Source organism: Cervus canadensis, chromosome 5 (genome assembly GCF_019320065.1).
Source record: "Cervus canadensis isolate Bull #8, Minnesota chromosome 5, ASM1932006v1, whole genome shotgun sequence".
NCBI classification, from domain to species: Eukaryota; Metazoa; Chordata; class Mammalia; order Artiodactyla; family Cervidae; genus Cervus; species Cervus canadensis.
In genome coordinates, this window is record NC_057390.1 from 94,854,788 (window position 1) to 94,877,110 (window position 22,323).

General features: G+C 54.6%; 2 long non-coding RNA genes across 16 annotated transcripts; one reads left to right on the forward strand and one right to left on the reverse strand.

Moving 5' to 3' along the window:
• Positions 1–344: 344 nt before the first annotated feature.
• LOC122442252 lies at positions 345–17,850 on the reverse strand. 14 transcript variants are annotated; one of them, XR_006269591.1, is made up of 5 exons: positions 17,612–17,850; positions 15,082–15,198; positions 14,401–14,491; positions 6,925–6,985; positions 345–2,164 (listed from the first exon to the last, which is right to left on the reverse strand). It is a non-coding gene; the product is annotated as an uncharacterized LOC122442252 (long non-coding RNA). The 14 variants fall into 14 exon arrangements; XR_006269596.1 differs by lacking the exon at positions 14,401–14,491; XR_006269592.1 differs by lacking the exon at positions 6,925–6,985 and having other exon boundaries at positions 14,410–14,491.
• On the forward strand, positions 8,945–22,323 carry LOC122442253. 2 transcript variants are annotated; one of them, XR_006269605.1, is made up of 3 exons: positions 8,945–9,640; positions 18,276–18,519; positions 20,056–22,323. It is a non-coding gene; the product is annotated as an uncharacterized LOC122442253 (long non-coding RNA). The 2 variants fall into 2 exon arrangements; XR_006269606.1 differs by lacking the exon at positions 8,945–9,640 and adding an exon at positions 17,184–17,625.

Consider the following 22,323-nt stretch of genomic DNA (forward strand, 5'->3'; position numbering starts at 1 on the left):
GGCATCCAGAAAGGAGAAAAGAACCCCAGCCCTGTGGATGGAGCCCCCACTTTTGTCTGAACCGAGCCTGGGAAGGAAGTTCTTGTATCTGTGGAAGATACTCAGGATGCCCCACTCCACGCCTACCACCATTTGCTTATTTTTTTAATTAGCAAAATGAGCCATCTTCATTGTCACAGTGCAGAAGGTGTAAAGAAAATAGTAAAGTCGTCTCCCTCCCTCCCCCTCACAGTTCAGCTCCCCAGATACCCAGCGTCCAGAGTTGACCACGAAGACTTCCCACGTTTTTCTGTCAATGGAAGCACATATCAATACTTTTGATAAAAGCCAAGCAGCGCTATATATCCTTTTTATCGCTTTATTTTCCTTTACACATGACTATCTCCTTTCCAGGTCTATGGGCTTCCTTGGTGGCTCAGATGGTAAAGAATCCGCCTGCCAAGCAGGAGACTCAAGTTCGATCCCTGGGTTGGGAAGATCCCCTGGCGAAGGGAAATGGCAACTCACTCTGGTATTCTTGCCTGGAGAATCCCATGGACAGAGGAGCCTGGCGGGCAACAGTCCCTGGGGTCGCAAATGGTTGGACAGGCCTGAGCGTGTCCAGGTCACGTCACTTCCAGGTTTCTATGAGGGGCGGCCCGGCTCTGTCTCGTGGCTGCAGCGTGTTCTCTTGTGCGCATGCTCCTGCAGGCGGAGGTCCACTCCCCGAGGGATGGGCACAGAGGCTGTGTCCCGTCTTGCCCTCTCAGGGCTGCAGAGGACAGGCTGGCCTTCCCCAGCAGGCAGCATTGCTGGCATCGGAGGGGTGCTGTCCTGAGGGTGCACGGGGCGGACCAGGGAGCCTGGGGGAGGCAGGATCCCCCTCCCCTTCCACGGGGACTGGCTGGGGGGCCGTGCCAGGACCAGGGCTGGGTGGGGAAAGTGGCCTCGGGGAAAACAGGGTCCAGGGCCCCAGTCCTCATGGAGGCAGGGGAAGGAAGCCCCTTACCCCGCTGCCTGGGGGCTCTGAGATGTGGAAGCCGCGGTGACAGGACGCAGCCTGGGTGGTCTGGGTCAGGTTCCTCCCTGCGTCCTCCCGTCCTCCCATGAGGAGGTGGAGTGGTCCGTGTCCCTCAGGTGGAGGGGGCCAGCTCTCTCTCCTCCTCCTGCTGGGCTCCAGTCCTGGCCTCACCCTCCCCTCCAAAATGCCTCCATGTCCCAGAGGGGGACCTCGTGGCCCCAGATGGCACCTAAGTCAGCCGGGAGGGGCTCTGTCTGCAGGAAGGTGGTGTCTTGGTTCTTGATTTTGTTGTTTGTGCATCGGTGGGAACATTCAGTGTGGCTTCTGGAGACAGGCTGACCTGTGTTCCATGACACTTCCATCTGTTCCAAGCTCCAAATCCTTGAGCCTCAGTTTCCCAATCATTAAAATGGAGGCATTGACAGCACCTACTTCATAGGGTGATTGTGGGGACTGGGTGAGGGGGTCCACGCAACGAGTGTTAGGTATTACGTATGGGCTGTTTGTGTGTCGGGGGGTACGTGTGTGTTGGGTATGGTGTGTTGCTTGTGGTATGTGTGTGTTGGGTATGGTGTGTTGTTTCTGGTACGTGTGTGTTGGTTATGGTGTGTTGCTTGTGGTACATGTGTGTTGGGTATGGTGTGTTGTTTCTGGTGTGTGTGTGTTGGGTATGGTGTGTTGTTTCTGGTACGTGTGTGTTAGGTATGGTGTGGTGCTTGTGGTATGTGTGTTCAGTATGGAGTGTGTGGGTTGTGTGTTATACACAGTGTGCATGTGAAGGGATGTGGATGCGGCATGTGTGGTGTGTGTACATGTGTGTCTCACGTATGTCAGGTTCTCAGCATCTTCTGTGCCCTCTGCCCTCACCAGGCACTCTCTCCATTATCGCAGGAGCCTGGACTCTATCCCTCTCCCCCGGAATCACTGCTACACCTACATCTTCCTTGTGACTGATGGACAAACTTTTTTGACCGGGGGCCTGGGAGGGCCCGAGGACAACCCTGGGAAGCAGAAGACACCCCATTCTCTAACCACTTCCCTTCCCGGCGCCCCTCCCCAAACAACCTCCTGGAATGCAGATCTGCATGAGCCTCATGTTCAGTGGGGTTCGGGTCAACAAGGCCGTGGGAAGTTGCTTTCACCTCTCTGGGTGAGTTTCCCCATCTGGAAAAAAAAGGATGATAACAATGAAGTCCTAAGATCGTTTAAGCCTCTCCTTTGCTCCCGCCAAATAAGCAAGCAAACAAACAAGCGAAAAAAAAAAAAAGCGGATGGACCAGAAAAAGCTCAACCCCCCCAGAGGCACTGAGAGCGAAAGGAGCTTGTGCCCAAGCGGGCCATCAACACAGATCCACAGACCACACGGGCTCCTGGCATGAAGTGAGATTCTCCACGTCACTCTTCACAAGTGGGGGCCCCCACTCTCCCCCATTGTGTTTATTGACATAAACCGTTTGCCCCTATCCCCCCAACCCTGCATGGCTCTGGTGGAATTCCAAGATTTGCAGGGCAGGTTGAGCCAGGTGGAGAGGAGCTGAAAGGTGAGGTGTAGGTTCCCCAAGGAAAGGGCTCTTCAGACACCCTGGCAGGGGGCACAGCTGGCTCACAGCACCCCACGCCAACAGAACACTGTCACGGCTAACACTCATGTTCATGCCTCATCCTGAACCAGCCCCCTCTCACCAGGCAATTTCTCACCGTGGCTGCCAAGAAGAGATGTGATGGGAATAAGACCCCATATGTGTGTAGACCCTTGTGGGTTCTTCAAGGTATGTTCACAGATCGTTTATCATACTAGATAGTGATCGGGTCTCTTCCCCTCTCAAGTCCTCAGTTTTCTTATCTATAAAACAGGGCTGTGATGCTGAAACTGAAGCTCTATTTGGCCACCTGATGTGAAGAGCTGATTCGTTGGAAAAGACCCTGATGTTGGGAAAGATTGAGGGCAGGAGGAGAAGGGGGTGGAGATGGTTAGATGGCATCACCAACTCAATGGACTGAGTTACAGCAAGCTTAGAGAGATGGTGAAGGACAGGGAAGCCTGGTGTGCTGCAGTCCATGGGGTCACAAAGAGTCAGACACAACTCAGTGACTGCATAACAACAAATGATGATGAATCAGTGAGCTAAGGATGTGAGGTTGCTGGCACAGAGCCCCACGTTTGGTAAATCTTAACCAGGGGAAGTCTTGTGGCAGGTGGTGCCATTGTTCCCAGTGATCCTGGGCCCTGAAAAGGTGACGCCTCCCCACCCCGGTCAGTGACCCTCAGTGCCTCCCTACGGGCAGGGCAACTTTCACACACTGGCACACTCACAGACAGCAGACTTGGTCATGTGAATTGCTCTGAAGCCACATACAGCATGCCCCATATGCATACATGCAGCACACCCCACACATATAACATATAACACACCACCCACACCAGGCATGTGTGGGACTGCCCTGGTGGCCCAGTGGCTAAGATTCTGCAGTCCCAATGCAGGGGGCCCGGGTTTGATCCCTGGTCAGGGAACTAGATCTCACATGCCGCAACTAAAGCTCCTCCATGCCACAACTAAATTAATGGCTCCAGGGCAGCCAAATAAGATAAATAAGTAAATATCTTTTTAAAAGATGGCATGTGAGGCAGAAGGGCAAGCAAACTGTGGCCAACATTAAACCTAAATGAAAATAAACCTTTCCCATGGTAATCTACTGATATTTAAGGGATATTTGCTATATAGCATAACCTAGCAAAATCTGACAAATACAGAAATTGGTCCCTAGAAGTACTGGCGACAACCAAGAGTTGTAGCCCCTCCCTGGGAGTAGGTAACAGGTGACAAGGAGTCAGTTATTGGAGGTAAGAAACAAGACTACCCGTGTTATGCAGGGGGACTTCCCACGGGGTGCTAGTGGTGAGGAACTCACCTGCCAACGCAGGAGACCTAAGAGACATGGATTTGACCCTTGTGTTGGGAAAATCCCCTGGAGGAGAGCACGACAACCCACTCCAGTATCCTTGCCTGAAGAATCCCATGGACAGAGGAGCCTGGCGGCTATGGTCCAAAGGGTCACAAAGAGTCGGACACCCCTGAACTGACTTAGCACGTGCTGTTCAGTAGGAAACATTTGGGAGGCTTCTTGCCTATAATAGCTTCACAAAGCTGATACTATACAGCACTTGTGGTTTTAGTTGAAGACCCTGGGAAACAGAAATGTCTGGAATATCCTGGTTGCTTTTCACTACCTGTCATGGGTTGAATCAAGACCCCCGGCTCACATGTTGAAGCCCTAATGCCCAGGACCTCAAAATATGAGTGTGTTAGTCACTCTTGAGACCCCACGGACTGTACCCACCAGGCTCCTCTGTCCATGGGATTCTCCAAGCAAGAGAACTGGAGTGGGTAGCCATTCCCTTCTCCAGGAGATCTTCCCGACCCATACAGGGTCCTTAAAGAGGTGATTAAGAGACAGTGAAGTCATCAGAGTGGGTCCCAATCTAACATGACTGGTGTCCTTCTAAAAAGAAGAAACGTGCACAAAAACACATACAGAAGGAAGACGACGTGACGACAGGGAGAATATGGCCCTCTACACACCAAGGAGAGAGGCCTGGAACAGACCCTTCCTTTCCGGCCTTCAGAAGGAACGGCCCGCTGACACTTTGACTGTGAGAGCCAGCCTCCAGAATTGAGAGAAAGCAAACTCAGACACTGCCTTGCACACACACTGTAGAAAACAGACGCCCTCCAAAAGGAATTAGTCTGCTTGCAAGCCGGAAAGAAAGGAAAAGGAAAGAAGGAAAATCCAGAAATTGTGGGTGCGCAGGGTTGAAAAAATGCAACTATTTCTCATCTCTATTGAATGAACGAGAAAGGAAGCAAGTGCTCAGAGGCCTGGAGCCCGTGGGAGCACGCAGAGATGCCATCAGGAGAAGGGGGTCCCCATGGGATGCTGAGCTTGGGCATAAACACCTCCTCCCCAGTGGAAAAAGGCACATCCCCAACTCCGCAAACAGCAGAAATTTACTTTCTCCCAGGCCTGGAGGCTGGAAATCCAAGATCAAGCTGTCAGCAGGCTTGGTTTCTTCTGAGGCCTCTCTCCTTGGCTAGTGGACGGCCCGTCTTCTCATTGTGTCCTCACGTGGTCTCGTCTCTGTGTGCACGCACACGAGTCTGGTGTCTTTGTGTGCGTCCCTCTTCTTATAAGGACACCAGTGGGTTAGGACACACCTCAATGACCACCTTGTAACTTAGTTACCTCTTAAGATGTCCCTGGCAGTCCAGTGGTTAAGGCTCTGTGCTTTCACTGCCCAGGCCCCAGGTTCAATCCCTGGTCAAGAAGATGCGGCAAGTTGTGGGACTTGGCCAAAAATAAACAAACGAACAAGTAAACAGATCAACAAAAAGTTAATTGCCTCTTATAAGCCATCTCTAAACACAGTCACATTCTGAGAGACTGATAGGTAGGACTTGGAAAAGACCCTGATGCTGGGAAAGACTGAAGGCAGAGGAGAGGAGGGAGACAGAAGATGAGATGGTTGGATGGCATCACCGATTCCGTGGACATGAACTCAGGCAAATTCCGGGAGATGGTGAAGGGCAGAGAGGCCTGGCGTGCTGCAGTCCATGGGGTCACAAAGAGTCGGACAAGACTTGGCAACTGAACAACAACAACAACAACAGTGGGATTTCAACATACAAATTTTGGGGAGACACAATTCAGTTGACAACTCTGTGTGAAACCAGAAAACATTACCCTGTATACAGAGTTCTGTATCAAGAGAAGCATGAGGGTGTGGGTGGGGGTGTTGATTCAGTTGCATTTAGCTGGCAGCTGGGCTGGAAGGTCGGAGAAGTCTTACTTTGTAGGTCGGGCACCTCAGTGCTCCTCCCCTGGCCTCTCTTTCTCGTCCTCCCCGTCTCTTGGGCTTCCTCACACTATGGCGGCTTTTTACCTGGCAGCTGCCTTCCAAGAAGGAGCTCTCCAGGAAGGGTGAATGTAGAGGCCTCAGATCTCAGACGTCCCACAGCATCAGGTTGACAGCATTCTGCTTTACAAGGCCAGTCCTGGGGCCATCAAGATTCAGGGACAGAGGGGGAGAAAAAGCACCTAGGTCTTGACAGGGCTTCCCCAGGTGGCTCAGTGGCAAAGAATCTGCCTGCCAACGCAGGAGATGTGGGTTTGGTCCCTGGGTCGGGAAGATTCCACATGCTGCAGTCAACCAAGCCCATGCGCCACAATTACTGAAGCCTGCGTGCTCTATGGGCTGAGATGCAACTACTGAGCCCAAGTGCGGCAGCTCCTGGAGCCTGCATACTTAGAGCCTGCGCTCCGCGACAGGAGAAGCCCCCACAGTGAGAAACCCGAGCACGGCAATGAAACGCAGCCCTGGCTTGCTGCGACAAGAGAAAGTCTGTGCACAGCAACAAAGACCCAGCACAGCCAGAAATGAAATAAATAAATAAATAAATTGTAATTCAAAATTTTTCTTAAATTTAAAAAAAAAAAAATCAAGACAGCTTTCAGTGCCTTCCATGAATTAACTTTATTTACTCCTCCCAGGGACCTGATGAGGTTATTGGTCATCCTTATTCCCATTTTACTGATGAGGAAACTGAGGCACATAATAGGTCAAGTCTGTGCTTCTCAAACTATCCGCGGTGAAGGAACTTAGGGTAAAAAAATTTCCAAGCTCTGGGGAATGAAGCTTTTGTAACCTACACCGTCACAATGGATGCAGGTAGTGCCAAACTGCTCTGAACATTTCTAAATTATTATCAGCCTCTAGTTTCCCCTATCGTGTCAACAAATAACGTGTGTCCCAGCACCAGCCTGTGGACCACACTTTACACAGGATCAAGTGACTTGCCAAAGACCAGACAGCTGATGAGTCACAGGGTCCAGGATCAGGATAGGAATTTGGGCTCTTGACCACTTACTCTGTCTGCAGGAAGATGGCGAAGGGTTTGGCCATTTGATTATTCTGATCATAATAAGAGTCTGAGAAAGAAGGAAAAGAACACAGAGTGACTGAAAGGCCCGTAGCTTGGTGTCAGAACTGGTCAGGAGTTTGTGCAACATTCTAGGGGTTCTATCAAGAAAACTAGAAAGAAAGAAAAGAAAGTGAAGTCACTCAGGCGTGTCTGACTCTTTGCGACCCCCTGGACTGTAGCCTGCACCAGGCTTCTCTGTCCATAGGATTTTCCAGGCAAGAGTACTGGAGTGGGTTGCCATTTCCTTCTCCAGGTGCTCTTTCTGACCCAGGGATTGAACCCAGGTCTCCTGCCTTGCAGGCAGACTCTTTACCCTCTGAGCCACCAAGGAAGAAAACTAGGGTGAGAACAAATTGGCTGCTAAGGGACTCCCCCCGTGGTCCAGTTCGGTTAAGACTCTGCACTTCCAAGGCTGGGGGTGCGGGTTTGATCCCTGGTTGGGGAACTAAAATCCCATATGCTGTGTGGTACAGCCAAAAATATTTTTTTAAAAAAAGAAAAGGATATACGCATACCTATGGCTGATTCATGTTGATATATGGCAGAAACCAACACAATATTGTATAGCAATCATCTCCAATTAGAAATAAATTTAAAAGAAAAAGGCTGCTCTGCTGAGGGTTGTGAATTTGATCCCTTTGAAGTTCTTTGTGGGAAAAGCGAATTCAAAAACTCATTTAAATACTGTTGACTTGCTGGACTATGAAGTCACTCGGTGCCAAGACTGAGCTACGTGGAACCTCAGCTTTTATTTAGGTTATACTGACTCTAGCCTGGAGAATCCCACAGACAGAGGCGCCTGGCAGGCTACAGTCCATGAGGTTGCAAAGAGTCAGACACGACTGAAGCGACTTGCCAGCATCACACACATGAGCTTCAGTTTCTATACATCTCTTTCCACCCCACAGAATTTAAACCACCACCAGACTGTGACCTACTGAGGTCTCAGTGATCACTTTTGGAATTAATGAGTAATGAACAACAGGTAAAGGGTCAGACAAAAGGTCATTCTCACATGTCTACGGTGTGCAAGATTCCAAGAGAGAATGCTGGGTGTGGAGGACCAGGAGGGGAAGTGAGCCCTCCAAATCTCAAAAGTGGCCATCATTAAGTTACAGGATTAAAAGTGGTCTTTTTTATTAATATCTTCACTGAGCTTATCTGTATTCTATATAATATCTATAACAAGCCTGTCTTACTTTTGTAGTAAGAATGAAGTTATTTGGGAGAACACAAACAGCCTCTGCTTGAAATGTGCCCCCAGTTTAATTGGAGAAAAGATGGTCAGATCATTGAGAGCAAGGATCCAGGCAAATAGGAGATGCTCAATACATGTTTGAGTTAAATTTCAGTCATGCGTCAGGAAGGAGATCCTTTCTGAGAAGGGAGCTTTGCTTTATTTCATCACCTCTTGCCCCCCGTAGGCGCCACTGTCCTCAGCCCGCAGGCTCACAGAGGGCACAGCATGGTTGCCTAGACTGGTGGCCACCACTTAGCGCTGGATCTGTAGCAGCCACAGTTGGCCCCCATGTGGATGGCAAAGTTGATCTGTTTGGGTAGTTTACTTCTCCTTCCAGCTCTCTAGCTTGTTTCGTTTCCAAGGGGATGAGGGATGGGGACACCCTGGGAACCTCAGAGGACCAGGAACCGAAGAGGCAGCCTGTTTCCCATTCCTCAGGACCTCTGTGGTCGGCGGTGCCTGCAGCATGGCCTGTCTCCTTCCTTTCTTCTAATTTCACCTGGCTGGTCCCTCGGGGCAGAGCGCAGGGTCCTGGGGCCACAGTTGCAGCTTTTCTCCTCCTTCCCCTCCCAGCTCCCGTCTCTCCTCTTTCTGGCTGCCTCAGCTCCTGCTCAAGGTCAAGGAACAAACAGATAAACCCTTTCCCTGGAGCCAGCCGCGGAAAGGACGCCTCCAGCTAGAATCCAATTCTGAGTCAGGGCCAGGGCTTTCTCTTTCCTGCGAATGCGAAGACAGGAAGGAAATTTTCTGTAGCCATAAAATCAGTTTAAAAAAAAAGTGTTTTGTAGGCACAGAAGAGGCCAAGCAGTTGGCTTTGGTTTAAGGCACAAATAACAAATGGAAATGGTCAGACGTGGGGAAGGAGGGTCTGGGAATAAACGTGAATATTCTTGCAGCTTTTAGCAATATTTTCTCTTACCTGAAGGCCAACCAGGTGTTGGTGGTGGGATGGAGAACATGGGATGGCTCCCTGGCTCTATGGGACAGAATAGGGGATCTAAGTAGAGACAAGTGTGGGGATGAGCAGGGAACTGACGACTCAGGATGTTTCTAGGCTTTGGGCCAAGACGTCCAGGGGCTGGAGCCAGGATCATAGTTATGGAGACCCAAGATGAATAGCAATGAACTTGACGGATTTCATGTCTTAGAGGGATGAACCTGGAGCCCAGAGAAGGCAGCTCTGGCCAACTAGAGAAGGGTCTTCTTGGCAGCGACAGCGATTTAAGACTATCCAGAGGACAAGGATATCCATGAAAGGTTTAAGTGGGAGAATCAACAATCACGTTTCTAATGTAGAAAGAGCTCTCTCATGGCACCCGGCAGGTGGCCTGATGGACAGCAAACCTGAAGGTAAGGAGAGCAGTGAGGAGACTGCTGCTCTGATCCAGGTTGGAGGCTGAGCAGGTGGAGAGATGATTCAAGGTATGTCAGAGGTGAAATGACAGGTCTGGGGGGTCAACTCACAAGGGGGTGGCACTGGGGAGAAGGAAGGGAATGAGGGTGGAGCCCAGGTTTTAGGGCAGAGTGACTGGGTGTATGGAAGGGGTGCCCTCAAGGAAGAAGGGGAGGGTTGGGGGGCAGGATATATATTGTTTGAGCTTTGGCCAAGTACAGTGGGACAGGACACCAAGATGGGTAAGGCATGGCTCTGACCCTGAGAAGCCAGAATTCACGGATATTAAAAAAAAAAAAAGCCTGTAAGGGTGGGGCTGTCGCGATCTAACCATGAGATGTTGGGACCTGGGAGGATGGAGAGGTGGGGTAAGGGCTATAGGAATTGATGGGCCTATTTGGAGGGGTCGGTGGTAAACAGCTGCAGGATCACAACCTTACCTTCCAGAGCTTTCACATCCCTTCCCAAGAGCCGGTGTGCCTAGCTTCCCTGCCCACTCCAGCCTCAGAGCTCACCTCTCCCGGGCTCTCTGGTAAACTACTCTCTCTTAAGCTGAGGCCAGAACACAACTTGATGTTCCCCTAAGAGACCCCTGTCTCTCGCTGGGAAACACGGCCCCTCCTCCATTTCACCTGGATCGCGTTTACCCTTCTTTATGCCTCAGCTTAGGAAGCCTTTCCCGAACCCCCTAAGGCTGGGCTGGCTGTGCCTCTCCTGTGCTGAAGAAATGGTCTCTGGGTAGATGCATAGGGAATGAATGGACATTTGGGTGGAGCGGATGAATGAGTGAGTGAAGGTGGATGAGTGGCTGGTGATGGGTGAACGCGTGGGGGATGGCTGGCTGAGGAGATGAACTAACGGATGGATGAATGAAGGAGGTGATTGGAGAACTAGGTAGAGGCATGGTTGAGTAGACAAAGAGCAAAGACTGAACTGGTGAGGCAGGGGTAGAGTAAGTGGGATGGGGGAATAGGTAGGTGGGTGAGTGGGTGGAGGTGGATGGACAGTGGTGGGTGGCTGGAAAGGAGACTGCATACAAAGAAAGGGAAAGGAGACAAGGCGGGCTCAGGCATCCGGAAGTTTCTGGAAAGCGCAGCGTGTCCAAGGCAGCCGTGGAGTTGGAATTCTGCTCTCTGACCTCCGCCCTCTGACCTCTCAGCTCCCCAGAGTGCTCTGCTCCCCACAGTGGAGGGACCCATTTCTGAGCAGCACAGTCAGAGGTGTAACTGGCACCTGGAATCTCCCTCCCTTTTATCTCGCTGTCTTTTTTTTATATATATATGTAACTCTTCATCCTGTGGATTTTCTTCCCCCAGCTGGTCTGATTATTGACAGATGATGCCCTGAGTTGGGGGACGAACTAAGAGATTTCAGTCTCTTCATAGCCATTCTCCTCTCATTTCTTCCCCTGCCTTCTGCATTCCCCCTCCTCCTCTGCTGGGTCTTTCCAGCAGATAGCCCAATCCCCACCCGAGCTGGGCCAGCAGCGGCCGCCTGAGCCCCGTTGCCCTCGGCCCCAACCAGCCCCGGTCCCCGCTGCCTGGTGCCTGCCCCCACCCAGCAGCTCCGATTTTTCAGCTTGGGTTTGATCGCCTGCCAGGATCTCCCAAATGTCAGCTGCGACGTTAGCATCTTTAAGAGAGTGCCCGAGGCGATCTTTAAGCAGGGAGGCTGGGGCCCCATGCTGATGAGAGGAGCCTGCTCTGAACTGACAGCTTTGCCTGCCGCCTTCCAGAGCTGTGGCTCTGGGGGCCTGTGGCCCCCCACTCTTTGGGCCTGGGCAGAACCTGGGTTTATTTTTAAGGCTGGATGAAGCAGGGCTTTGCCTGGAGTTGAGCTGTATCCCCATCGCCTCCCCCTACCAGGGAGCCCCAGGAGGGCAGGGAGGGGCCACAGTGTCCTCACAGCCCTACCCCCAAGGCCAGTGTGGGGCCTGACCTCGAGGAGAAGGGGAAAAATATTTGTTAATCTAAATATTTGCTAATCTGCATGAGTGCGCGAGCATCCTAGGTTGCCCCAGAGAGCGAGTGCCGACGGGGGCGCTTTCTCCCGCACTTTCACCTTGAGGGCGAGATGTTCAAGGGGAGGGGCGATGGGCAGAGGCTCCAGACTTTGGGGTCAGACTGACAGATCCAGTGTGCGGAAGCTGTGTGACTTTGGGAAGGTTGCTGGCCCTCTCTGAGCCTGGCTTTATCATCGATGAAATGTGCAAGAGGATGGAATGATGTCCACATAGAGCTGTTGGGAGGATCCATGAGATAATGAGAGGGGAACGCTGGGTACAGTGTCCCCCTCCCACTACTGCACACAGTAGGCACTCACTCAGCTTCCTCTCTTCACCCTTTCTGCCCCTTCCCTGCCCCTGAGGCTCTGCAGGGGCGAGACTTCCATTCCTCTGTCCCGAAGGCCCCTTTCCAATCATCCTTGTCCTTCCAGATCCTGCATATGCCCCTGCTCTGGGACCCCCTCCTCGCCAGCCCAGTCCAGGCCCAGTTGACACCCCTCCTCAGAGCCCCCAGGACTGAGCTGGCTCCTGAACCACCACCCACGCAATATGACTGTGCTTTCTGTCCCAAGACGAGGGTCAGCAAATTTCTGAGGGGCAGAAAATATTTGTTATTGATTTCCAGAGTCTTAAACAGGTCCTGTGCTGTGCTTAGTCGCTCTGTCCTGTCTGACTCTTTGCAACCGCATGGACTGTAGCCTGCCAGGCTCCTCTGTCCATGGGGATTCTCCAGGCAAGAATACCGGAGTGGGTTGCCATGCCCTCCTCCAGGGGATCTTCCCAACCCAGGGATCGAACCAGGGTCTCCTGCATTGCAGGTGGATTCTTTATCAGCTGGGCTACTAGGGAAGCCCCCCACCCTAGTACCAGTCCTAGTACACAGCTACTGCAGAATGAATGAATGAATTACACTCATACCTAGTTAGCTGGCCTGAGCAGAATCAAGGGACCTTTCTGGAAGATTTTAGTAATAAGAGAATGTACACCTCAAAGGCTGAGCCCTGCTAACCCTTCAAAAACGGCCCCAATGCGTTACTGAAAGGCTGTTGCCTTTTCCTGAAAGGCCATGTCTCACTCTGGTCCTCAGAACCGGGATGACTATTGTGTTTTCAGTTGCCATTTGTCACACAGCAGGCTGGAGGCAGGTGCAGAAGTTGCCCGTGGCCTGGTCCAGATCATCCTTCTGATCCTTGGTCCCTGGACTAGTAGGTCTTGGCCCATCCCCTGGCCGCCACTGGTGCCCATGGCAGAGTCCCCAGTGCCCTGATGATCCATGTGCTTTGCAGAGCGGCAAGGCTTAGCAGTAAAGAATCTGCCTGGCAATGCAGGAAACTCGAGTTCGATCCCTGGGTCAGGAAGATCCCCTGGAGAAGAAAATGGCAACCTGCCCCAGTATTCTTGCCTGGGAAATCCCAAGGACAGAGGAGCCTGGTGGGCTGCAGTCCATGGGGTCACAAAAGAGTCGGACACAACTCAGTGACTCAACAACAACAACAACAAAGGCTATGGAGGTGACCTCCATGGTGGTGGCTCGGTCGTCTTCCACATTTTTGAGGTCTCTCACTTGGGAATGAAATACCCAGACGGGTAGGTAAAGTGACTCAGAAGAGAAAAGGAGAAGTACCTCCAGGCCAGATCCCACCCAAGTGGAGGCAAGGAGGGAAGGAGCGCAGTGTGAACCTCGTACACAGGAGCTGCAGTCTTGATGGGGACCAGTTGGAACTGCTATGCTAAACTGGGAGACGGGGAGTTGGTACACTTCCACAGAGAGGATAGCATCCGCACCCAGCTCACACAGTGTTAGTCACTCAGTTGAGTCTGATTCTTTGTGACCCCGTGGACTGTAGCCCACCAGGCTCCTTGTCCATGGAATTCTTCCAGGCAAGAATCCTGGAGTGGGTTGCCATTTCCTTGTCCAGCTCACATAAGAATATGTTTAAAAACTGAAAGGTGAAGGAACTGGACTCAGAATAGCTATGGAATAAAAATGACTGAGCGACCGAACAACAAAGTACAATGAATAGATGAACAAAAGGGGAGTGAGTGGTAGGCGGACAGATGGCTACATGGGAGGGTGGTGGCTGGACAGGTGACAGCTAGGTGACCGGATGAGCTGAGAAATGAATAGATGGGTAGATGAATGGGTGGATGGATGGGTGAATGTGTGGGTGGATGGATGGATGATGGATAGATGAGTGGGTGGGTGGATGGGTAACACAATGGGTGCATAGATGGGACGATGGATGGGTGAATGGGTTTATGCAGGAGTGGGTAGGTGAGTGGAGAGGATGGATAGATGGAAGATGGGTGGATGGATGAGTGGTGGATGGAGGTGTAGACGGGAAGATGGACAAGTGAATGGGTTCATGGATGGATGGGTAGGTAAGGTAGATGGATGGATGGGAAGATGGATGAATGAGTGGGTAGGTAGGTGAGTGGATGGATGGGTAGATGGTAGCTGGGTGGAGAGATGAGCAGATGAGTGCATGGATGGGAAGATGGAGAGAGGACGACAGGAGGATGGGTGAGTGGGTGGACAGAGGTAGCACTGGGGTAACTGGTTGGGGGTTGGGGAATCTTGTCTTTACCTTGATTCCCACCCTCATGAGAATCACTGGGGCTTGTCGTGATCATCTGATCTTTTTGGACTTCAGCTTCCTTATCTGCCTAAAGGGGCAGTGATCCCTGCTCCTCCCTCCCCGCCCCACCACCACTACCCAGGGATGAGAAAAGATCTGGGCTGTGAGTACCCCAGGGCACCACGGCCTCTCCAACCCTACTGACCAGTCTCACCCGGTCATGTGTCTGTCCCGTGATGAGCTTCCTCTTTCCTGTGCCCACAGGGGAACTTCTGTGCAGTTTCCATCAACATTTCCTAATGAGGTCAAGGGAATTCTGGTTCACAGCCAAGTCCAGCGTGGGCAACACCCACACCCCTGAGTCTGGTTGTGCCTGGCTGATACGGGCCGGGGTTATGAGGTCATCTCTGAGATCAAGAAGTGGATTCCAATCTCAGCTCTGGCTCTCAGTGCGGTGGGGACCTGAGGCAAGTCAACACACTTCTCTGAGCCTCACTTTCATCACCTGAAAACAGGGAGAGCAGCAGCCACCCAGGGAGGGTGCCTCGGAGCTTCCCGTGACAAAACACACGTGGGTGTTCTGCCCGCGTGGGGCCCGGGGCTGGGCTCAGAGAGGCACAGCCGCCCTTGCTATTACCTCCACGGGAACCAAATGATGGCCCACAGGCTTGCTGTAGAATGAGCACCCCGTGTGTGAAGGTCTGGCTGCACACACGGGTGTCCCAGGGAGTCAAGAACCCCAGGCACCGGCAGGCTCGCAGCCACAGCACCTAGCCTGAATGACCCCTGTGCGGTCACGTTGTGGCTCCACACGTACCTCCTTCTGGACAGCCCAGAGTCTGGCACTTCCCGTTACCACTGGGTGACCCTGGGCAAGTGACCTCACCTCTCTGAGTCTTGCTTTCCTCACTAGGAAAGGTGGGCCTCAGAGTTACCAGTGTGGTTTGCCATCTGCTTCCCCATCACAGGGCTTCCCTCGTGGCTCAGACAGTAAAGTGTCTGCCTGCAATGAAGGAGACCTGGGTTCGATCCCTGGGTCGGGAAGATCCCCTGGAGAAGGGACTGGCAACCCAGTCCAGTACCCTTGCCTGGAAAATCCCATGGACAGAGGAGCCTGGTGGGCTACAGTCCATGGGGTCGCAAAGAGCCAGATGCGACTGAGCAACTTCACTTCACTTCCCCATCACTGGCTGGTTTGCCTTCCAGCAAGGGTGGTGGGGTGGGACCAGGGCCCTTCAATGCTAGAGATGAAATGCTGGGGTCCAAAGAGGTTCTGAACAGGCCTCAGTGAAGAGCTGAGATAAGAATGCAGCCCCCTTCCAAGATCTTCGCCTTAAGGATTTCAGCTGCAGCCTGGAGCTAAATAAAGGTTGGGCTCTGGGGCCATGATTCCTCCTGCTACTGCTACTCGGGCCAACGCCTGGCATTTCCTGGCCAGTGGTGGAGTCCTTGCTGTGAGCTGAGGGCTCGTGGGACACTCCTTACCACGGAGCCTTGAGAGACTGCCCCCCTGGGGGGCCCTCCCAACCCTGCAGACCCAAGGCGCACCCACCGAGTCCATGGGAGTCTGGGTGGCCCAAGTGACATGGTTGTTGGGTCAGTGCCCCCCAGGCCTGGGTGCCCCGGGCTTGCGAGAGGGGCTGGGGGAGAGGAATGGGGCCCCAGGGCCCCTGGAGGTGGCAGCAATGCAAGGTCCCAGCCCCCACCAGCCCGAGGGTCCCTCCTCCCCTTCCCCCACTGCTGCAGACTCTGGTTAAAATGGCACCTCCGCCATCTGTCATCCCTCCCCCACTCCACGGGCGGCTGTGACTCTGACTGGGGGGGGGGGGGGGGGTTGCCTGTAAACAGGAGGCAGGCGGGTCCCCAGGGCCAGGCGAGCAGGCCAGTGATGGGCCTGATGCTGGCCCAGGGCTGCTGAGCTGGGGAGGAGCCCCTGGTTGGCGGGCAGGATACCTGGTACTAAGAGGTCCCCAAGCCCTTCCCAGGTGGGGGGGGGCCAACTCCCCAGGGGTCCCTGGGTGGCCATCACCCCGTCTGCACCATGCCCTTCCCTGAGCGCCTCCAGCTCCGTGGATCTCTCACATCCTCCCCGCCTTGCTTCTGCTGTGTTTAGAGAATTTCAGATCAATACCTGGGTCTGAGAGGGTCGATGGACCCTCCCTAACAAGGGCTGCCTCCCTGGGCAGCATGCACCCTGCCTCGGGCATCTCTGCTTTACAACCAGGAAGACCGAGGCCAGAGAGCAAGGCAGTGGGGGAGCCCGGGGGTGGACCCAGACTCACCCCGGCCCTGGCCCTGGCTTGGCTTTGCCTCACAGTCCGAGGCAGATGAGAGGAGGCAGGGAGGGGTGTCACAGGGGGTGAAAGGCTCTGAAGGTCAGCAAGCCTCGGAGCCTCACTTTTCCCACCGGGGGAATGGGGGAGTCGAGGCCGCTCCGAAAGTGTATCTTTGGAGCCAGAGGCACACAGGGACTTGTCCTTCTCTCCTAATGCCCCGCGACTGGAAAGGGTTAGCCTGGGGGTAAAGCGGGGCGCGAGATGGGGGTCGGGTAGGAATCAGTAGGTGTCAGCCCCCTCCACGGGCCTCCCCCACCCCCGCTCTGCAGCGGCTCCCTGCCCCCACCGCAGGGCCGCCAGCTGCCCCCTCCCCTCCCTGCCTTCTGACTGCCAGCTCCTCCCCGCAAAGCCCCAGACCCCAGCTGCAGTGTTTTTACAGCTCTGACCGGCCGCTCAGCCTCCCTCCTCTCTCTCCCCCTGCTCCTCCCCCCCCTCCGCCTCCGTCTTTCCCCCCCTCCTCCATCCTCCCCCTCCCTCCTCCTCTTCATCTTTCTCCCTCGGTTCTCCCCTCTCCATCCTCTCCCCCTCCTCCCTTCCGCCTCCCCCCTTCCTCTAAGCCTCCTCCCCCTCCCTCTCCCACCTCCCTCTCTCCCCCACCGCCCCCCTCCCTCCCTCCTTCCCTCCCTCTCTCCGGGGGAAGAAAGGTCACCGTGCAGCTGATTACTCAGAGCTCAGTTGCTGTAGCAACCGGCGGGGGAAGTGGGACAGGCTGGCTTTGAGGACGCGTGAGGTCGGCCGCGGGCGGCTGGAGCCGGCGCGGGCCTCGGTGCTCCCGCGAGCTGGAAGCTGCCGGCAGCCGGGCTCCTCGGCCGCCGCGGGCCCGGCTGCGGGCTTTCATTTTTAATGAAGAATTCCTGCTCCCCTCTCGCACCCCACCCCGCCTCCTTCGCACCTCCCTGGGGTCTGGCAGGGGAGGTTTGCCCCTCCTCGGTTCGGCGGCTTCTTTCTGGTCCTCGTCTGTCTCTTCCCCCCCCCCCCGACCCCCACCTCTGTTGGGTTCTGATGGCTTCTTTCTTTCTCCTGTCCCAGCGCTCAAAGGCACAAGGCCCCTTCCCCGCGCACACGCGCGCACACACTCACCTCTCACCAGCTTGGTAAGGAGCCCAGTGAAACCCTCAGCGTTCCCACCCCACCCAGGAGCCTTTGTCCGGGGCCTGGGAGGCCCCAGGCTCCCTCACACAGCCAGAGATAAGAACCCAGGGAGGTCCAGCCCACTGCCTCCTGGGCCCAGCCACATCTGCCTGGCACCCGCTGTGTGCCCAGCTCCCCGTCCAGGGGGGCTGGGGAAGGCAGAGTGTGGGGGGCTGGGGAAGGCAGCTCTCTGCTGGAAAGGGAAGCCAGACCCCTGGAGGGGAGGGTGAGATGGCAGCCCAGCCCCCTGCTGTGGGTTGGTCCCTCTCCTGCAGCCCAGAAGCCCCCGGGTTGGGGGGGGGGGGGCGGTGCAGGGTCAGCTGTGACAGAGGGTCCCGGAGGTCTGGGGCCTGGCAGTGAGGGACACAAGCTCTGTAGTGGGCTGAGCCTGGGTTCCAGTCCCCACCCTCCTCTGGGACCCTCCTCCTCTGCTGATGGGAGTGTAAAATGGTTCAAACACTCTGGAAAACATTTGGTAGCTTTTTCAAAAGTGGAGCATACACCTTCCATATGGTCAGGCCATTCCCCTCCTAGGCATTTATCCCAGAGAAAGGAAAACTTAGGTCCAGGCGGACTTGGACACAAATGTTCACCGCAGCTGCATTTGTAACAGGCAAAACTGGAACCAACCCAAATATGCATTGGTTAGAGAGTGGCTCCACAGGTCCTGGGCATCCCTACCACGGAACAGGACTCGGTAACAGTAAGAAGAAATGCACTGCCGATACTGCAGCAACGCAGGAATCTCAAGGTTGTGATGCTGAATGAAAGGAGCCAGGAGACACAGAGGATGCACTCTGTGTCTCCATTTCTAGAACATTCTAGAAAGTGCCAACTGACCTATAGTAACAAAGCAGGTCTGTGTTTGCCTGGGGCCTCTGGGTGCTGGGAGGTCACACAAGGGTCACGGGAAAAGTTTTGGAGGGTGGTGGATGTGTTCGCTGTCTTGACAGTAGTGATGGTTTTTTGGGTGCATGCATATGTATGCTCAGTCGCTTCAGTCATGTCCAACTCTTTGCGACCCCATGGACTGTAGCCTGCCAGGCTCCTCTGTCTGTGGAATTTTCCAGGCAAGAATACTGGAGTGGATTTCCATTAAACATGGGAGAAACTGGCCCTAACCCCATCCTCGTGGGTACATGGTCTGGGGCAGTTAGAGCACGAGGGACAGAAGTCCAGGCATGTGCAAAGGCCCTGTGGCTGATGGCAGCCCTGTACCTCCCAGAAGCTGAAATGGAAACAGCAAGAGGCACACAGACAGCCGCCACTGTGTAACCTCCTGCGGGCCCTGCTGAGGGGTCCACAAGCCTCCTGAGGGTTGCCAAGCTCCTGTGTGTGGTTTGTAGGAGACTGTAGAGGCGTTGAATTCCAGCTCCCAGCTCAGCGTCCCTTTCTCTAAGCCTCAGATTTTCCATCTGGCAAATGGGGATGGTGATCCCTCATGCCACACTGTGTTCTAATTCTCAGGCTCTGTGGGCTCCCCTCTGAGCCTCTGTGCCTGGCACAGAGCAGACACCCAACAATATCTCAGGATGTGAATAATCAGGGCACTGAGGCAGGAAGGATAGGGAGTCCACACTCAGGCTGAAAGACAGACTACTTCTGTGGGTGGGCAAGTATGGCCCCCACCCCCCGAAAATTCTCATAAGGTATTAGCTGGACACTGTCTTACCTGCCACCCTCAGCCTCAGTCTGAAGCCTTCTCTTGCACTGAGAGCAAGTGTGAGTGTGTGCTAAGTCATTTCAGTCGTGTCTGACTCTGTGACCTCATGGACTGTAGCCCGCCAGGCTCCTCTGTCCATGGGATTCTCCAGGCAAGAATACTGGAGTAGATTGCCATGCCCTCCTCCCGGGGATCTTCCTGACTCAGGGATCAAACCCACACGTCTTATGTCTCCTGAGAGCAAGCATGGGGAGAATTTTCTTGATGTTCTGAGCCGCAGTTGGTTTTGGCCCTTTGTCAGTGACTTTGACCGGCCAGGTTGTCACCTTTACTCACGAGGAGGCCCTGGAGAGGGCGAGGTTCTGAACTCCCATCCCCACCCTGGACGAGGTGTCCAGAGCATCACGGGGAATCAGGCTGATGTGAGAGATTTCCACCAGGAATCTCATGCCCAGAGAGGGGGCAGGCCTGGGCCAGCTGCACAGGGAGACCACGCCAGAGCTGCCTCGGGCTCACCGTCCAGTGCTCTTCCCACGGGGCTGGGCCAGGCTGCAGACGAGCTGGCTGATTCCTTTCTTTTTTTTTTTTTGCCACTGAGGCTCACCCCAGAGTTTCCAAATCGTGCCAGGGACAGGGGAGTAAAACGTTATGTTGACACCCCCCACAGAGCTGGCCGGGAAGGTGGGCTCCAGCCTCTGAGTGGCTCACGTGTCCACCACTCCTTTCACAGCTCCCCGTCCTCACTCCTGCCCTCAGAGCAGAGGGAGAACCAGGGCCAGAGCCGGCCTGAAGCCACAGCCCCGACACCTTGGAGCCTCCCGGGCTCTCCTTGACCCGGCCGAGCAGTGCACCCACCCGCCAACCCTGATCACTGCCGTTTCAGAGAGAAGCTTAATGGAAAATATCTCACAAGATACCACAGCCTCTGAAGCTGACCCCCACCACTCCTCCATGCTCTGTGACCTCAACCACGTCACCGCCCCTCTCTGACCCACCTCTTCTGAAAGCTGTGTCTGCATCACACTCACCTTCAAGGCGCTGACTGCACAAGCCCCCTGAGAAGCGGTCATTGCAGTTAGGAAATCCACTTTTCTGGAGGCCTGCAGAGTCTAGGTGAAGTGCCCCAAACCAGCCAGGTGGTGGCTGATGACACATGCAGCCAGAATCCGGGGTTCCCACCCCAGCACTGGCAGGACTGCATGACCTTGAGCAAGTCCCCGCACCCCTCGGAGCCTCAGTTTCCTCCTCTGTGACCTGGGGATGAGAAAGGGACAGAGTGACCTCCAGCAAGACTGGCTCTTTTCACGGAGCAGGAGGCAGTCACCGGTATGTTGTCCTCGGCGGTGCCCTCCAGCTGCGCCTGCATTTGTGGCTGTAGCCCAAGGCCTCCCATGGGACTCTATTGGTGTCCAAGAGACAGGGGGTTACATTTGCTACAACAGTGGCCGGGGCTGCCTCCTTCTCTCCCCTGCTCACAAACCCCAGAGGCCTGAGCCTGACCCTCCCGCTTGCCCTTGAACTGTCTTCCAGACACCTCCAGTGTGTGGGCATGGTGAGACCCTGAAGAGGAGGAGCTGTCCAGCGTGGTCAGGGGTGTGATGGGTGGGGCAGGGTCTGGAGAGAGGGCAGCAAAACAGGGTCTAATCTGAAACCCAAATCTTGAGTCAGAGTAAGCCAGGCCAGGCAGAGGCTGTGGGGGTGCTCCTGGCAAAGGACACAGAGCATATGCAAAGGCCCAGGGGTGAGGAAAAAAAACAGGGCTAATTCAAACAATTGAGATATGTTCCGTTTCAGAAGCAGAGAGCTACAAGCTGCGGAAAGGACCACTAAGGGGGGAGGTGGAGAAGTCAGTTTGGGTCAGGCCATTCCTGGGGCTTGTGTTAGTTTCCGTGTTATGCTGAGGGTCATGGGGAGCCATGGAAGGGTTTAGCAGAGGAGCGATGCATTCAGGGACCTTCCAGAAAGATTGCTCTGGCTGCTCCGAGCAGAAGGGACTGCAGGGACAAAAGGAGAAGCAGGGGAGGGGGGCCCAGCGGGGTGGCTGCTGCAGATGTCAGGCTAGAAATAATGGGGGCCTGGACTGGGGCGGCAGAGGGCGGGCAGAGGGGACTGCCGGGAAGGGTAATTTTGCTGGGACTTCCTGGGTGGTTCAGTGGCTAAGACTCAGCTCTCAATGCAGGGGACCTGGGTTCGATCCCTGGTCAGGGAACTAGATCCCATATGCCCAAAGACCAAGTGCATTCAAATAAATTAATGAAAAAAAAAAAAAAAGGTAGCTTTGCTGGACAAGGGGATGAGGAAGGAGGGAGGAAGAGGCTGGACTGCAGGGTGGGTACTGGGGCGTCTCTGAGTCAGGCCACGAGGGAGGAGGGAGCGGGGCAGTGTCTTCACAAGCCTGAAAGAAAGAAAGTGAAGTCGCTCAGTCGTGTCCTACTCTTTGCGACCCCATGGACTGTGCCTACCAGGCTCCTCTGTCCATGGGATTTTCCAGGCCATAGTTTTCTGGGGGCCTCATGGGATAGCCCTGACCCTGAAACAGCCCTCCTCAGCCAGCGGGGAGCTGGAGCTGTCCTTGTGGAAAGCTGGGATCTCTGGCAGGTAGAAGCCCTTGTGGGTAAACAGCCGGCAGTCATGGGGGCCGGGTCCTGGGATCCAGGGAGTGCCACCTGCAGCTGGCAGAGCATCCAAACCCCGGCCTGGAGGGGCAGCTTCCTGGGAAGAGGCGTCGAGCAAAGCAGAGCCAGGAGGGTCTGGCTCCAACCCTGGTGGATACTCCCTCTGCCTCGGGGTCCCTCTTCTCTGAGACGGACCGATGCGGAGGGACAGACTGACGGCCAGCCCCTGAGGGGCCCAGAGAGCTGACCAGGGCACGGGGCCCCATGGACTACGGAGAGCCAGGACGTGGGGTGGGGCTGTGGCTCCAGGGGGTCTGTAACCTGGGGGTTGCCCCGCTCACTGGGAAGGGCCCTGATGCCGGGAAAGATTGAGGGCAGGAGGA